The 18,174-nt window shown below is 41.4% G+C and overlaps 1 protein-coding gene across 7 annotated transcripts in view; it reads right to left on the bottom strand.

Annotated features, from left to right (window-relative positions):
* LOC125901867 (adhesion G protein-coupled receptor L2-like) overlaps positions 1 to 17,736 on the bottom strand; it is a 115,362-nt gene extending 97,626 nt beyond the window's left edge. For 4 of the 7 annotated variants that reach the window (XM_049597838.1, XM_049597844.1, XM_049597842.1 and 1 more), the window contains exon 1: positions 17,130 to 17,736. The gene's annotated coding sequence lies outside the window, so the exon portion shown is untranslated. The remainder of the gene's footprint in view (positions 1 to 17,129) is intronic. The other 3 variants (XM_049597841.1, XM_049597839.1, XM_049597840.1) reach the window with 1 other exon arrangement.
* Positions 17,737 to 18,174: the final 438 nt, after the last annotated feature.

Raw genomic sequence — 18,174 nt, forward strand, 5'->3', positions numbered from 1 at the left:
GCAGAAATTAATCAGCAACTCTTTTGATTGGGACAGCAACAACTAATCAATTAAAGTGATGATAAAAACAGATGGCAAAGAATTTTATCTTCGATATGCTGGGTGTGTGTTATGATGCACCGCCCGCGCTATCACAACTAGGCCTGCAACTGCTGTTCATTTTTATTGTTGATGAATATGTTGATTATTATCTCAATTAATCGATTGGTCATTTGGTCTATAAAGTGTCAGAAAATGGTGAGAAATGTCAATCAATGATTCCTCAAACGTCTTGTTTTGTCCACAACCCAAAGATATTCAGTTTAATGTCACAGAGGAGTGAAGAAAGCAAAATATATTCACATTAAGTAAGTTAATTTTGACTTTTTTTTTTAATTTAAAATTACTAATCGAGGGGGCGGCACGGTGGTGTGGTGGTTAGCACTCTCGCCTCACAGCAAGAGGGTTGCCGGTTCGATCCCGGGCGTGGGAGCCCTTCTGTGCAGAATTTGCATGTTCTCCCCGTGTCAGTGTGGGTTCTCTCTGGGCACTCCGGCTTCCTGAGGAATATGTTTTGTTTTTTTGAATAAAAGGGTAAAAATACTGTAATAAAATGCAGATGTTTTCTTTTTATTCAATTACTAATTGATTAATCAAAGTAATAATCATCAGATTAATTGATTATCATAATAGTTGTTAGTTGCAGCCTTTATTCTAATAATAAATCTGTCATGTTTCACACAGAAATGCAAAAACAAATGCCGATTCCAACTCTCAAAAACTGGGGATTTGCTGTGTTCTTTATTGTCTTAGATTTAAGTAAATTAAATATCTCTTTGTGTTGGACTGCGGCCGTCACACTGGGCTCAAGGGGATTGTGGTTTTTCATTATTTTTTCTGAGGTTTTACAGGAACACAAATACAACAATGAAGAAAAGTTTAACACTTATCTTTGTATAAAACCCATGTAACACCTCCTATGATCAACTCAGATCTGCCAGTAGAACAAGCATCTCCGCTCCCTCCTTCAGCCACGCAGCTGCTCTCTTGTGTTATAGAGTGAGACTTTATTTTTAATCACAAGAACATTAACCGTTAATCAGACTTTTTACATCACTCAAACAGGCTGTCACGTTTCTCCCGACATCCTGATTTACACTTCATGCTCAGTGCGTCGTATTGATTTAGGAGCTATTTAAAGTTATATGGTTTCTTTCAGCTGGAAACAATTTAATGCAGTGACGGTTTTGCCACGATGACAACTTCATGGCTCGCTTCACGTACATCGACACATCCATCCCCCTGGTTTCATCACCCCGAGCAGTGGATCTGTTGTAAAGTTTAAAGTTTTGTCCAAGTTAAAGCACATTTTGGTCCAAAATCCAGTCTGCTTTGCATTACCTATGCATGGTCAGCACATGGGCTGCATTCTAACTGTGGACGGTTTGTGTGGTCTCCATTCATTCAGCGTCTTTTAGTGACTGACGTGCATTAATTCACCTTAATTCAGGGCTGCTGTGTGCACTCAGAGGACAATAATGAATTGTTGCGCTTGTGTTACGCCTGTACATGAAATCATCAAGGGATAATTTGTTAAATAAAGTAACCCTGAGTTTGTTGTGTGAAGTTATAAAACACACTAACTCACAAGTCACTTCAAACAAGGGCTGGAATCAATGTCACAAATCTCAGAGGTTTTTTTCTGATGTCGAAATACATTCACAAATCAAATATCATAAAGGTAGGATAAACTGTATTAAACTACATTCAGTTTAGCTCAGTGTACTGTATATATGAATATACACAGCATGCAAAATAATTTAAATGACATGGAAATTAAGTCTGAATCAATTAGAATTGATTAGTCAATTGATAGAGCATTAATCAGCACTTTTGATAGTGTTAATCACTTTAAGTATGTTTTTTTCTCTGTTTCAAATTGTAAACTGAATATTTTTGGATTTTTAGTTTGACAAAACAAGCTGTTTGGATTTTGGGTAATTGAGACGGTCATTTTTTACTATTTTGTAACATTTTTTAGACCAAACAAACTGCAAATTCACTGATAACGTGCTTCATATGGAGAGACTCAGCTTCAGTTTTCTAACAGAGATAATATGGCAACGGACGGCTACACGTGCAAACGCTAGTCCTTAGAGCGGCACCTCATACTCTTTAAAATATAACATACAAGATTTCATTATATAATCAAATGTATGTTTATTAAAAACACATTGTACATCATGTTGGCAACACTTCTGTCATCCCACATGATGGTGTCCATTCATTGAATTTTCTGTTCCTATCCTAATCTCCTCTGCCATTATTTCCTATTATTAGCATTAACACTATTTTTAATTCTGTTTATATATGCATTCATCCTTGACGATGATAAACAAAGGTGACAAAGTGGTGGAGACTCGGGATAATTTAATTACAACACCTTCTCCATCTTCTGCTCCGCTTATTTTTCTCACGCCATTCCATGCTAAACTTATACCTTATAAACCTCCGAGGAAATAGCAGCGTGAGGAGGGATGTTGGTTGTAGAGAGGAAAAACGAAAGGAAAAATATTGCCTTTATTGTGCATCTTTCCTTCATCACCAAAAAAAAAATCACTAATAATGAAAATAATTGTTCGCTGAAGCCCTAAAATAAGCAAATCCCTGCTGAAGTCAATTAACTGTGTTACAATCTTATGTATTAAATTCTGCAAAACTCTGAACACGTGTACAACAGTTGGTCCACTCCTCATTTTGTTTTTAATTAGAACCTGACTGGAATCATTAATTTGGACAGCACAACATGCCACAACAGAATTCACTGAAGCCAGCATGTGATAGTAAAACATGATTATTACATGACAACCAAATGAAAAGGGTTAACTAGCCTTTAAAAGTAACCGAACCTTAAAGATTGATGTGGCAGAGCTATAGTGAGTGAGAACCTACCATGATCCTAACAAGAGGTAGGTGTGACTACAGAATCCAAGTCGTGAAGAGTGTAATTTTCCTGGAGAAGCAAAGTCTCTGCTCAAGTGAGAGCCGAAGGAGGTGGAAATCGACTCCACACTCTGCTCTGCAGGATTTCCCTTGATGTTAAATACTGTTTAGATCTGGTGACGGGGGGAAACCATACCGGGAATTTGATTTAATTCATGAAACCACTGCAAAACACAGTGCTGCTGGTAGTCCTGTAAAATGGTCTCTTATACCTTGGCCATTACACAACCGTGCAGAGTAATCGTCAGTCCTAATGAGTCCCATGAGATGGCTGCCAATGCTATTATGGACCCACCACCATGTTTAACGGGCGACAGCAGACTTCTTTTTTCTGCAGGTAAACTCATCAGAATGCAGGAGGAAACTGCAAGAGACGCTTAACATCATCTTATTTTTTCCGTTCCTTGGTCTTTAGCTTATAACTTAATGTATGTTTGTGCTTGGCCTTGGACAAAATGTTTTCTAAAGAGCCTCCGAGGCGTCGTCAATGCCTGCTTTGTAAAGGCAGTGATTTTAGACTGAGAATGTGTTATTGTGTTTACTGGTTATCTTTGGCCACATCCGCACTAATATGTTTTTTATTTTAACGTGGCATTTTAAAATGAAAACTTTTCCTTACACACAAGTGTTGCAGAATATCTCCGTCCATACTAACACCTGAAAACTCATATAACATAACCACTCATGTACACTGGGTATGCGGGTGGAAACAGGAAGCAGATAGTCTTCTCTGTGGTTGTTTGCTTTTACCCTTTTTCCACCAAAATTAGCACGTGTATGCAGGTTTTTTAAACACAGAAACACCCGCTAGAAGTTGGCCGCACTAGTACATGGCTCTACAGCAAACAACATTTTTGGCATGTCACATTCCACGTCACAGACAAGGCCAGAAAACAGTTTGGTAAACAGTAGAAAGTAGCATGGAGGTCAGCGATGTTACGGTGGTTACTTCTTTATATATTTCTTACTTATGCAGTCTCTCTTTCAAACTCTGCCAACTAACTAAGAATGATGTTTGAGCGCTGCTTAGATGGACATGGACAGTATTTTGTGGTGGCACATCAATTCATCTAAAGATTAAGGGGCTGAAATTAGCAGGTTCACCCAAGTGTTTTCGTCAGTGCTGATCGGAGCTGATAAATACCCATGATTACTGCAGAGTCATTTGTCCCACATGTGAAAGCCAACTGTAACCTTTCATCACATTAAAAAGCCACATGTTAGAGGGTAATAGCAGGTTTTTGTGCAGTGGAAAAGGGGCTTTGGTTACAGTACTATGGAGATGGAGATGGGACTGTCAACAAGGTAGAACTGTATGTGAACTGAATGTAGGAGTCATTGCAAGGCAAATACTGCGACATATCAAAGCCTTACCAGGAGTAGGGATGCACCGATGCGATATCTGGATCGAATATCGGCCCCGATATCATCAAAATAGATGGATCGGGTATCGGAAAATGCAACCTATACCTGAGGCGATCCTTTCCCTTTAAATCTATTGTGACGCGAGCTACGTCATACGTCATGGAGCGAAGGAGAGAATCTGCTGTGTGGAGGTATTTCACACTGTTTCAACTGCTGTTACACAATTGTTCATTTCGTAATTGCTTCATCATTTGCTTGTTTCATTTTATCTTAGGAAAGAACTGTGTCGTCATCAATGCCTGATGCCTCTAGTCTCTTCTGTTCTACAGGCAGAGGTATATAGCTTTTTAGTATTGGCTATCGGCTGATACTCAAAGCCACAGCATCGGGATCGGTATCGAAACTGAAAAAGCTGGATCGGTGCATCTCTAACCAGCCGTGGCGATGGTGACGGAGTACTTACGCAAGAAGGAGGAAATCAAAAATGTAGACCTAGCAATAATGTTTAGGCTTAACACATTGTGATTGATCATGCTCAATAGACAAGTAAACGCCGCTGTCTACATCGTCACGTCTCATTTCCAAAAGTCTCAGTTTCAGCCCGTCCAAATTAAAATGCATCCCAAGGTTTTCAAACTCTGGACACAATAGTTCTGTATTTTAAAACCAAAACTTTGTAGCATGTAGCCTGTAGCAGCAAGTGACAAAAACTAAAAGTCGCCACTGAATTCTTTCTCAGATTCATACTTTTCTTTAGTTATGTGATTTAGAAGTTTGTGATTGTATCGTTAGTGTTAATGTGTATGTAATCTGTAATTTCCTTTTCAGGTCTGTTTCTGGTCTCCGCTGACTCCTGAGGGAACAATCTGACTGTCAAACTGCTAAATGTCTCGTTGTGGTTACCAGGTAGTTGCTATATTTGTATGAAAAGCATTTAGTGTCAGGTAGGTAGTGCTCGTTGGGTTTTTGCAGCAGATTTCAGTGATAGTTCTCACACAAGTGACCCTTCTTAAATTACATGTAGTGATTTGATCTTAATATAGAGTAAAAAAAAATATGTACAAGTGCAGCTGCAAATTAAGTTTTTGTCCAGCTGCTTGTGTTCAGACACTATCTAACATTTGTTTGACATTTTTGCGAATGTGTAATATCTAAAAATGTCAAATATCAAAAAGTATTGCTACCAAAACTCCAGTAATTATAAAAAATACACAGCACTATGTTGCCATAATTTCTGTATCGCCTTTCCAAAGTCACTTTCAATTATTTTTAGCTTTTGTGGCTGATACACCTGCAATTCAGGCAATCTGAGTTTGGAACTAGTAGTTGCATCGTTTCAGTTAAAAAGGTGGTGATTAGCCTCTTTTGCAACAGACACATAATTCAGCTTGATAACAGTCACAGAAGCAACTGAACTCTGGTTAAATTTCAATAAAGAAAAGAGTGAAAGATAAAATAATGACATGTTAGCAGTGGCAGCTAATGTCAGTGTGTGCCCTCTGATTTGGGAAATGTGGAACATTAAACCTTTCCTCTGAATGTTTGGGAGAAAGCAACAGAATGACATTAAGTTCATGGATGGTTTATGTATTTTGGGTTGTAATCATCGCAAAAATCTCCCAGAGATCCTGGAGGGACTGGCCGAGACACAGATTTTGATTCAGTTTGTCAAAAAAAATTATTAAAAATGCTTTATAATCTTGAATGAAATCATGCTTGTACTGGCCTTTTCAAATCTCAAAGCATTTTTAGAGGCAGATTATTCTGAATTACTGCTCTAATTAGAAAAATCCTTCATTCCTTCATTTCACCGAGGTTTAAAATATCAAGCTAATATGTTTTAGCCATATTGTCCAGCTCTACAGTTTGGCTGTATTGAGTTGGAAATGAGCCATGGACTTAATATGCATGTGCACGCTGTAGGCCTGGATGGGTTTTTGTGCTTGTATTCAATTTAAATTTGTTCTTCTCAGCATTAGTTTCTATTAATTTGTCCACCCACTCTGTCTGTTCCTTTGGAAACCAAGACACAGGCATCAATCTGCAGCGTTTCCAGTGGGAAATGAGAACTGGTAGGACTTGTTTTTCTTGTTTCTTTGTACATAATCACTTTCTTGTTCTCTGCCTTTCTTTGCCGCGACAGTCTTGGGGTTATTATTTAAGACTTAGTATCCCTGATTCAGCTGTAAAGCACTTCATTTTCATTTTGAAAGATGGGCCACTGCAGGTTTACTGGTGGGCTTAAAATGTCTCTTCCTTCATAGCAGTTAGGCTCATCCCTGCTGTTACAGAAAAAGCTGAAGACATACTTTCTTAAGGACTCCTCACTGATGCAACCTGAGCTTTAACAAGACAGAATGGACAAAAATACAACATAATTACACAACATAGCCTCTAAACAACTAGATAAGTTTCCAGAAATTTGGGTCCAATCTTGGAATGCGACGCTGGCCAGACTTCATGTCTTAAATGCACCAAATCTGTGAGATTCTGACAAAAGACAGACTGTTTACAGGGCCAAATGGAGCAATTTTCAGCTGAAAAAACGTTCACATGTCTAAATGAACGTTAAAATGGAGCCTAGAGAGTATCTTAAAGGACAATACTGCTGAATTTCAGCATGCCAAATTATACGCTTTACCAGCATTTTCCACAAAGTTGTTCTGCTCGCTCCATTGTAATGCAAACTGGAGGGCCATACGAGTGCAGACAGACTGAATTGGAACAATGATGAAAGTGCGTGCTTTAAGAACCAGGACAGCTGTCAGGGTGTACGGGCATACATTTAGTGGTGAAGGACAGATTCTTACTAAAAATGTGTGTATGTTGAGGCAGTCACTGTGCGTGTGCAGCACGTTTCACTGTTTGTCATTCAGGGTCAAAGGAGCAGCGCAAACCTCTGTCTCACTGTTTAAAAACAGATTAGACTCTTGGCTGTGTGGTTTCTTGCTCCAAGAAATGCTCATAAATGCTGTTTATGCTGCCTCGGACCAAGGATATAACAACACAAAGACCCCATTTTAAATAAAAATGTCTATTTTGAAATGACGGAAGAATTTGCTCTTGGTTAAACAGTTCAAGAAAACCACTTGAACTGTGAATGCTCTGCAGCTCTCGGCCAGTTAACTGTCACTACTAAGGCTCAGACTAAGCATGGGACAATATGGAAATTTCATTTAGCAATTATCCTGACCAAAACAATTATGATTCACAATATTATCCTGATAATCATCAAAATATGCTTAAAACTTTTAAACTACAACGACTTTATTTTTTGTGTAGAAACAAAGAATTTTTATTGCATCACACAAAAGTGAAAATCAATCCGTTTTTATAAGATGTCAGCTCTGGTGACAGGCTTGTGATTCTGGAACGACTGGAAAGATGTGGGCTCTCCCTTGTGGCAATTTAAAATAAATCAGGAAATCAATATGGGACTGTACGTCAGCAAGACAAACAGCTTTTTCACCATATTCACGATTATCCCGATAACAGAAATTCAACACAATTCACTTGTTGCTTGTTTCTTGTCCCAATTTGCGCTAAAATCTTACATTGTCCCATCCCTAGCTCCCACTTACCATTATTTTCACTTTCGATTAATCTGTTTTGACAGGCTGAACCACAATGACGGGGTAAATTTTCAAGAAAAAAGCAAAATGATGCGAAATACAAGAGGTCGTTCCTTTGAGTCTGGCGCTCCATTGACTAAATTAGCTTTAGCACCACATTTCAAAGCACTGTCCATTTAGAGGCGGTGAAGTTTTTATGTTTTGCGATGTAACTGTTTTGCCTTTTATTTTATTTTATGCTGGCTTTGCTGACATAAAGCTACTAGGGCTGCAACTAACGATTATTTTCATTGTCAACTAAACTGTCAATTATTTCTTCGATTAGTCGACTAATCATTTTATCGAAAAATGTGTTAAAATGTTGAAAAATGTCCGTCTGTCTCTCCCAAACCCCAAAATATTTGAACATAAGAAGCTGCAATAAGAGTATTTTGGGGTACTTATAGTACTTTTCTATGAAAAATGACTCAAACTCATTAGTCGACGACTAAAATAGTCAGCGATTATTTTAATAGTCGATTAGTCGACTAATCGTTGCAGCCCTAAAAGCTACCTGCATTAACATGCGTGAACATGGTGCCTACTGCCCATCCTCCGGTTTTTAATGTTAGCCTTTGCTGCTCTGAACTGTACATCACCCAGGTTTAGGAGTGAGTTCTAGCATTTTTGCACTCCTGGTTCCTTTGAATGGTGTTTTAGATGTCTGAAATGAGGTCCGTGGCTAACACAAATTCAACAGACTTTTACGCTTTGTTCTATGACATAAAATACATCAGTAAATACCCCATTCGTGAATTTTTGAAGCTTTAATGCATCTTAAAAACGACGGTTGCTAATAAGTGGGCAAATGAGACGACAGAACTTCATCATGCCAAACATGGCTTTACAGCCTTGTTGTGGTGGTGGTGACGTTGAAGTCATGTGAATATGGTGTTGGTCGTTCATAGACGCTTTCTGATGACTGCATTTACGATTCAAAAATCATAAAAGTGGTGTTAATTTGCAAAGAGTATCTTGCTGAACAAAACATGTAAGTATGATAAAAATCTAATAAGCTTTTTGCAGAGTGAAGTTAACTTCTGGGTCGGCCTACAAAAAGCATCATCCCTGCAGCACTCTAGCTTCGGTTAGTAAGGGGCTTCATTTTGAGCTGCAAAACCCCTTTAGCATTGCTACCAGTGTTAGCACCACTACCCATGCTGACACTGCACTGGTGCTGTAGAGCCAAAAGTGATAAAGGGGATCTGCGGCCAAAATTGAGCTGCTCACTCACCGAGACGACCGGGGGAGACTGGAAGGTGGACAGTGTTTCCACAGCAGCTGTTGGGTCAGGACGGTGTTAATAGTGGTAATTGCCAAATGAGAGGTGGGAGCTAGCTACCTCCCACTAGACCCAGTTGGTGCACAGTGGGGTAAACTGAAGAGCAGCGAAATTAACCTATGAGCTGACATGCGTAACCGGTCAAAAGTAACTGATTAACAGTTAACTGTTGACATCCCTATTTGATCATTTTTTATGATTCATCCCTTGCTGTACAAAACATTAGAAGCATCAGTACCCAGAGCCCGACGTGTTATCTTTTAATTGCTTGATTTATCTGACCAACAGTCCAGACCTCAGAAATATCACAGTTTGCAGCGACACGAAACAAAAAGAAACAGAAAATCGACCAATCGTGTAAATAACAAATCATTACAGCTGGAATTCAAAAACTTTAATTGTCCACTCAAACATCCCATTACTGTCTGTGTTAACAAAAGCACCAAATTTGAAACATTTGTCTGTACAAAATAAAAAAGCACAGCCAGAGTGCTGTGTGTGTACTCCCATATAAGCCAGCAAATATAAGCAACAAACACACAGCCACCATACAAACACACAGCCACCATACCGTACTCAATGCTTCAAAAACAGAGAAAATGCTTCTGTAGATGCAATGCTTTTCTCTGCTGCCAAGTTTCCCTTGTGCTGTGAGGCTTAGCCCAACAGTAGTGTAAAGGATGCATGCTTCTTTTATTTTATTTTCAGCCCCCCGCCTCCGTTTTTTTTTTTTCCTCCTCCAGTACATCATTCCTTCGGGTGTTTGTGCGGTGTCCCTTAGTTACCGGATAAGAGACCCAGCAGCTCAGAGAGTTAAAAGCCTGCCCTGTCCCACTCATACGAACAAGACCATCAATAATTCACCCTCATCGGGAAGCATTATCTAACAGCCTTATAAAAATTTTAAGATGGTGGGTGACAACACGGAACCATGAAGAAAGTGCTCCGTAAGAGGACACTCCAGGTGGCGACAGTGTCGGCAACAGATATGTTAAAGTGGAGGTGAGGGGAAGACGTTGTGTCAGCCGGCCCTGTGAGGCTGATTTAACCATTACGCATAAAAGACAGACGCCTGGCTGAATTAAGGGAAAGTCAACAAGAAGACACATCTCCTCTCGCCTCCACTGGCCCCGTGTGTGTGAGTGTGTGAGTGCAGCACAGAGGTGGAAGCTTTTGCTCGGCTGTATTAACGCCCAGGCTCATTCTCATTGACAGTGAAATCCCTCTAAGCCTAGATCAATTACATCCAGCTCTGCTGTAATTAAAATGTCCTAACAAAGGTCTTAGGAGCACAGGACAGAAACCTACCCATTGACAATAAGCTCAGTCCAATCTATAGCACCATCTCAAAGAAAATAGGCTAAGATTAGACTCTGGCTTTCTTTGGACATGAAGAAAGCGCCCAAGCATGGCTGCTGTGCTCCACACACAAGTCTTTCATCTATGCCTTAATAAGATCAATGTATGATTTAAGATAATGTACAAAGTACACAAGCTCACATGAAACACAATTACGCTGCAAAATTTTTAATCAATTACATAAGTACATAAATAAAATACTCATTAATCAATAGCACAAAAAACTGTGCTTGTTTTTGTAGCCCTGGCCAGGAAGAAAACTAATTATTTGTTCTCTTAAGTACATCTAAAGCTCGACTCTGCTCTGCTAAGAAATGACATAATGCTTATGAGTCTCCTAATTAAAACTCAGCAGTGGAGTGATTAGCAATCACAACTCCACTCTTCAAATATCAAGATCTGATTTGCTTGGCTGATCAACAACAAGCCTCCTTCTCTCAGTGAAACTCACAGAGCCTGCAGTCTCTCTCTGTATTAAGGAGGCTTTTGAAATGGAGGAAATCAGCACAACTATACTAGAAAGGGCTCAGCTGAGCTCTGAGTTCTATATTACTTTTTTTGTTTTTGCCAGGATGCCATTTACGTTGAAATATTTAGCTTTTTTTTAATGTCGGCTGCCAGCAATCATAAACGGATTACACACCGCTGCTTATGAATGCTTAAATGTTTTTGGTTTTACATGATAATTCATCATAGTATGAATCCCAAGTATAAAACATCAATAAAATTACTTGTGGCAGCCACCAAAATTAAACTTGAAAGCTGTTCCCTCGTTGCGCCGAGGAGGGACTACTCCACAGACACAGAGAGAGAGCAAGATGGCTGACTGCACTGACACGTTGTGAAAGCACGCCTTGCCATCCTAGGTAATAGATTCTCTTTGCCGTGTGACTCCCACCGCTTCTCATCTTCTGTGACAACGCCTGCCAATCAAGGCCCGGGGAAACCTTCGAAGGCTTTGACAATATCTCCTCACCTTGAAAACACATTGGCTTCATCACAAGACACCTAGTGACACCAAGTTGGCATCGAATAGCCATTAGACGCGGCAGACTTCAGGTGATCCCATGCCTCCTTTTCAATGTGAAAATAGCTCTCTGAAATTTGGCATATATATTTAAAGGAGCAGTGTGTAGAACTCATAGGATTTGGTGGCATCTAGCAGATTGTAACCAGCTCCTCATGCGCTTAGTGTGAACTCCTGCTTATGATTCCTTCAGTGTTCATTGATCAGGAGGTTTTTACCAGGAGCCGAATCATCCACAGAGGTCTCTTCTTCTCCAAAACAAACAGACCAGGTGATTGAAACCAGTAAAAGCACTGCATAAAACAGTCTCATGTTACAAATCAGTGTTTCTCCTGCACCGTTTGGCAAGTCGGAAACAGGCCGCTGGCCCAGAACCTGCTCATGTGTGCTAACCTTTATTCTGGTCAAGGCAAGAATGCAAAAACATGGCGCTATAGAGAGTCAGTGTTTGGTTTGTCTGTTCATGGCTACTGTAGAAACATGGCAGTGCAACATGGCGATCTCCACGGATGAGGACCTGCTCCCTATGTACGTATCACAGGTAGGTATCATCTCATTCTAAAGTGACCAAAACACAATGATTCTTCTTTTCAGGTGATTATACACAGAAGAAAAGACTTACGCTATTATTGTTATCAGTCTCTGCCAATCCAATCCAAATCCCCCTGAATCTTACACACTGGACCTTTAAAGACACGACAAAACAAATGCAGCAACACACTTGGATAAATGTTAGACGCTGCACGAGAGCAATAAAAGTGAAAGAGTTTTATGATTATTTGAGAAAATCTGCTGTAAAATTTCAAAAATTCAATTTAGCCTTTCAATGTCCCGAATAACGGGTTCGTCAGGAAGCAAATGTACCTCTGCTGTTCATGTGAAAGCATTTAATAGAAGAATTCAAGCTGTCTATCACGTGCTGAGGCCCTGCAGATTACTCATTTGGAAAATAAAACATGAGTTTGGGTGTGTACCTGTTACAATTTCTTTCTTTTCAATGCAAAATGAGAAATAACAATGTTACACCACATCAGCGGAGTGATTTGCATTTTTATGTGATTCATGAATAGCATGAAGGAGGACAGGGAGAGATTTTTCTGCAGTGAAGCATGGCCTGAACCTCAATTTCTAGGATAATTATATGATACTATTTAGGAATTTGAAGAAGAAGAGAAGCGTTTCCCCAGTTGAAGACGGATGACCTGTCAGATACACCTAATACCAACACAAAGCCTTCAGCCTTTAATCTGCACACTTCCTGTGACCTATACTATGACAGAACCAAATAAAGCACACTATCTTTGTATCCCCCTGAGACAGAGCAGTGTCCTCATATGCTAATGTCAGCCAGTGTTGGAGAAGAAGCTCCGAGGGCGGCCCAGACAACTCGCAGGTCAGTGCTAATCTTCTGATATATGGAGCCTAAAGACCCGGGACACATCCATCACACGCTGCCAACGGCTCCCAACCGGGAGAGATCTGCACGCACCAAAGGGTTAACACACATCCCAAAGAGACCTCTGATGATCCATCACTCAAGAATCAGCCTCCTTTGAGCAAGAGCGTCCTTTAACAACACAGAGGGGGTGGCTTTCTTAGCAGAGGCTCTGCGTAGAGAGCCAGCGTGACTGCTAGACCTCGGCTCCAAGCCTCTGTTGATCATTAAACATCCATTTTAAACCAGTGGGGGAAAGTTAACTGTCATTTTAAACACAGGAGGTGGTGGTATGGGAGCGATCTTTTTCTCCCTCAGACGTACTTTCTCGGTGAAAAGGAGCGAGACCATATATCCATCCATCGGGTTAACTACCCTAACGCATAATCATTCGTTCCAGTCATCTGTCTCTTTATTTTTGAGGCAAGCCACAAAATAGCTGTGATGGGTTTTTGCAGTTAAATGAGAAACTCACCCCGAAGCACTTTGTTAAATAAACAAAATGCCCTTTACTTTTTTTTTTTATTTCTCTCCTCTGTTGCGTATTTTTCTTCTCAAAGCTTCAATGTCCCATCTAATGTATTTTTTTGGGGGTGGGGGGATGTGCGCCTCTTCACATGACATCACCGGTAAATGTCAGGTTTGGTGTCAGCCCCTCAGAATCCGACACTACTTTCTAGACTCTCAGACCATTTTGCAGCAACACTCACCCAGGAAGAACTCCATCTTAGGAGAAGCACTGATGCCAATTTCTCTAGCGATAGCAGCCTCGACGGAGCAGAATGCATGTACCTCTCCTCCTCAGCAGCTTTTTAATAATTTGAACAACCAGCCTCGGCCCAGAACACCACAGCATGGTTCCCACTCTCCACTCTCACTTTTTCTCCACTCGACAAACTTACTACACTTGCTATGGCTCCTGCTCCATCCTCCTACACATCGACAATTCACAGAGAGGCCTGTTCTCTGGGCTTTGTCAGGAGTCACTGTAGGAGAGCAGCAGAAGACTGATGCAAAGTCAGAACAACAGGATAAAAGAATTACACCATCATCAGAAAATGCACTTTCTCCTCTAAGCCCGCTGCAATCATAAATGTCTTGTCGACCATTATTCATCACACCCGCTCTCTGTCCGTTTGTTTGTCCAACTTTTTCGCAGCAAGCGTGTCAGAGGAACTGAACAAGACAGCTGTCAAACCCGCCCGCTGTGAGTGAAGATGGCAGGTGAAGTCCTCTCCTTCTTCCCCGCCTTCATGCTGTCCGAGTTCAAAACTCCCACCCTTGCCTCTTTTTTTTTTTTAAGTTTCGTGATGTTATGTTGTCTGAACAAAGGAAGGAGCAAGCTCTGTTCTACAGCAGGTTGGGGAGCAGTTGGCTCATGTTATTACCCAGGAGCGGGATGACCATGAAGGGGCCACCGACCCCTACTGTGCTCCCAATGGCATTTACATTCCCTGTCTCTGTGTAATACACAAGCTGCACTTTCTTTCACTATAACCTGTTCTGATCCTGCTCCCAAAGTAAGTGCATGCACAAAGGCAAGAAAGCACTTTATTGTTTCTCTTTGTGCTTGGTAAAAATAAGTGTTTATTTTCCTCTATTAAACCTGTCTAAATTGCAGAGAACATTAGGCCGTGTATCACAAGACAAAGAAATCCTTCAAAAATAAACAGTGTCTTGCCGCATTCTTTCACTGACAAACAACAGCTGCACAGAATGGGAAATAAATATTATCTCTGCGACAGAAAAAACAATCAGACACCACTAGGTACTGAGAGTGGCTCACGAAGCTTGAATGCTCTGCGTCTTTACATCCACACTCACTGAATGTGGAATTAAGTCATTTATTTTGCACCTGAAAACAAATTAATTTTGGAGCGTTTTCGGTGTACACCGCTGCAGCCAAAATACCAGTCAAAATATGCAAACAGATTTTCGTCAAGTCATTAATGCCTTTTTTTTTCTTTCCTCACCATGGACGCAGTGGGCTCTCCTCCTTCTTGAAAATAAAATACAGACCTTTCTTTGTTGATGTTTTATGATCTTGCTGGGGAACACTGAGGGGAAATGTTTTTAACAGGACAAAAATCTTTTTAACATAACCACGTCTCTGAACGGCGTCCAACATTTCCGCTAAATACATGGCTTCTGGTGTTAGATTATGGCCAACAAATTCTCCCAATCCACACGAAATCTGCCTCCAACACAAACACTTGCTTCTCACACACACACACACAACCAACTGCAGTGTCCAGCAATCCTGTCAGAAGCCTCCACCACCACCACTACCACCAACAGCAGCAGCAGCAACACTCTATCAGAACAAAACTGCTTAGAGGAAAGGGGGCTGGTAGCTCAAGTTCTCCCTATTGAAATGCAGACACTTTGATATGGAAATTGGCAGTTACAAAAAGCCGCTAGAATTCACACTAGCATGCATTGAAACCATTTGCGCAATGTGAGATGAGATGGCACTTCCTCCCAAGACAACACAGACAAATGGACCAAACCAGCACGTCTGGGGAGGGTGAGAGATGGAGTGAAGGTAGAGAGGGTGGAGAGGAGGAGGAAGAGGAGGGAGAGCATTTGTCTACCCTCTCCTCTTTTGAATTCCTACAATCCACTGTCCCAGCATTTGAATCAAGAAATAGCCTGAGCTGAAATGCAGAGGATTTTTCAGAGTGCAACATCAACATTCAGCAGTAAAACATCCCATTACGGCCCGTTGGCAGGGGGATAAAATGACCTTTACCTCTTCAGGAATCACTGATGGGTATGTCAGCATCAGGCAGCCACATTCACCCCAGCCAAGGAGACTTTTCTTTTCTTTTCTTTTCTTTTCTTTTTTTTAAAATCTAGTCCTCCAAAATGGCTGGCATGTCAAAAACTTCTCCGCCACGGTCAAAATATACCCGGATTTGTCTGGTGGCGAGTCAATTTCACACACACTGTGCATACGTCTTATATAATGTCGCAGTTCTCTAAGATCAAAACTGAGCAGCTGAGTGCTTTCATGTCAAAAAAACAACTGGATTTGAAAAGAGTCGTCATCCATACTTCCCTGTGCGAAAGCTGTTATATAAGTATATGCAGAGGGGAAGATCTCAGTTTCCTAACTTGTCAGTATGGCTTATATAAGGTTGCAGCACTATCCTGATTTGGCACTGACAGTATGGATTATGTGTAAATGTTATTTAACCTTGATATTTCAGTCCGCCACAGTCGTGCTCTCCTGGGGTTTGGAGCTGAAGTCTATGCGGCCCTATCTCTAAAAGCTTCACGTGAGAATGAGATATGGCTCCCTTCGCCTGTAAAAACTCTATCCGTCTATGTGTGTGTGTGTGTGTGTGTGTGTGTGTGTGTGTGTGTGTCCCATCATCACACATGGCTGGCTCAGGTCTGTGAATTATACATGCTCTGTGAAATGATCTTATTTTATAGCCGCAAAATGGAGAAGTAAATGGAGACAGTAACTGACATCCAACTACTTAGCTCCTGGTGTCCTGGAACAGGGTGGAGATGTTTGTGTGAGCTCTTTTCTTTTTCACCACCGTGTTATCACGCTGATTATCACTGCTGAATATCTTATAAATCAACTCCCATTTGGCTTTTTACAGGCTTCTGGTTCACATCCTGGACTTTCTTTGTCACACTGTGCACCTCACACACAAGAGAAGAGCCAACATCTGAGCACACCTTGAATAAAAGCATTTTCACACATTTTTTTGTATCATGAGGTGCAAATGCATCCTTCGGTGAGCTTTTAATTTGAGTCATAGACAGATGTATGCCATGAAATCCACATTGGGATGACCCTAATAGCCGAGCAACTTCACATTAATCAAAAGTCTGGAGGCTCCAGACACCACAGAATAACATCATATACTATGGGCTATATATTGATCTCATCACAACAGTTTTGAAATGCTGGAGGAGCCCGTGGGCCCGTTTTCTGACATTTGCCTTCTGATATCCTGGGAGTGTAAATAAATGGTATTGATTTAACAGAGGCATAACCCAGCATCTCCCCTGAAAGACTCAAAACATCCGCTTTTAAAGGCTACTTACTGTGGTACGCCGTGCCAAAATATGGATCCCGGCATGGAGTGTGAATTTCAGATCAACACCAGGAGCACCCCTCCTCTCCCTTTTTTCAGAAGAGGCCCCCAGAAACTAAGCAGCGGGTCGCACAAAGACGGCTGGGGCTCGGCTGCATGCTACACTTTCTTCACAGTGGGCAGACGGCGGGGTTTCCTGTGGCAGGTATCTGCTCCTCTTCAAGCCAAAACGTCCGGGACCGGACGGATAGCTCCATGGCGAGGGGTCTGTTCAAAAGTAATGATCGTTACTTCCCCCCTCCTTCCTCTTGTGCGTGCACCCAGGCTCCTTCCGACGGGAGCGCTACGGATAGACTGCATAAAAAAGGATCACTTCAAGGAGACGAGATGCGCCCCAGTCTCGCTACAAAATGAAACTCCGAACACGTCAAGTCTGTCTGGAGGTCTCCAGCGGCCTGGATCACAGATACAGCCCGAAGAGGGGTAATATGACTTCTTCAGTCTAGCTTTCGGTGCGCTCCCGGTCGTTCCCTCTGCGCCTCATCCACACGCCGTGCAGACAGTCGGAGCTACAGCCGGACTGGAGGCAAACAAGGCGAGGAGAAACGGCGCACCGGTCCCCTGCTCTGCAGCAGCTGGCTGTGGAGGGCGGCGCGCAAAACCCGGAGCGGAGTTTGTGCCAGGCGCGGAGCGGATCCTAATGCTAATTATGACAGCCCGCATAAAGGCTAATATTAAACCCTTATCTCATGTGTGCGCACATTTCGTGCATGCGTCCAAGCACAAACACGTTGTGCCGTTTTCCTCTCCGAGCTCAAACAAACCCACGGTGCACCGTGTTTTAATCAGGATTCCCTACTGTTTAATCAGGAGTGCAAGAAAAGGTGCAAGGCCATTCATTACCAAAAAAAACACGTTACTGATAATTAGTATTTTAGGATAAAAACAAAAAATAATGAGGCTGAAATAAGACTTGTTTTTAATTGGGCGAGTCTGCGCATGAAGATAAAGCAGAATGCATCAAGGTGATAAGAAAATCACTTTTTATCAGGAGC

The sequence above is a fragment of the Epinephelus fuscoguttatus genome, linkage group LG15, assembly GCF_011397635.1.
Source record: "Epinephelus fuscoguttatus linkage group LG15, E.fuscoguttatus.final_Chr_v1".
Taxonomy (NCBI): Eukaryota; Metazoa; Chordata; class Actinopteri; order Perciformes; family Serranidae; genus Epinephelus; species Epinephelus fuscoguttatus.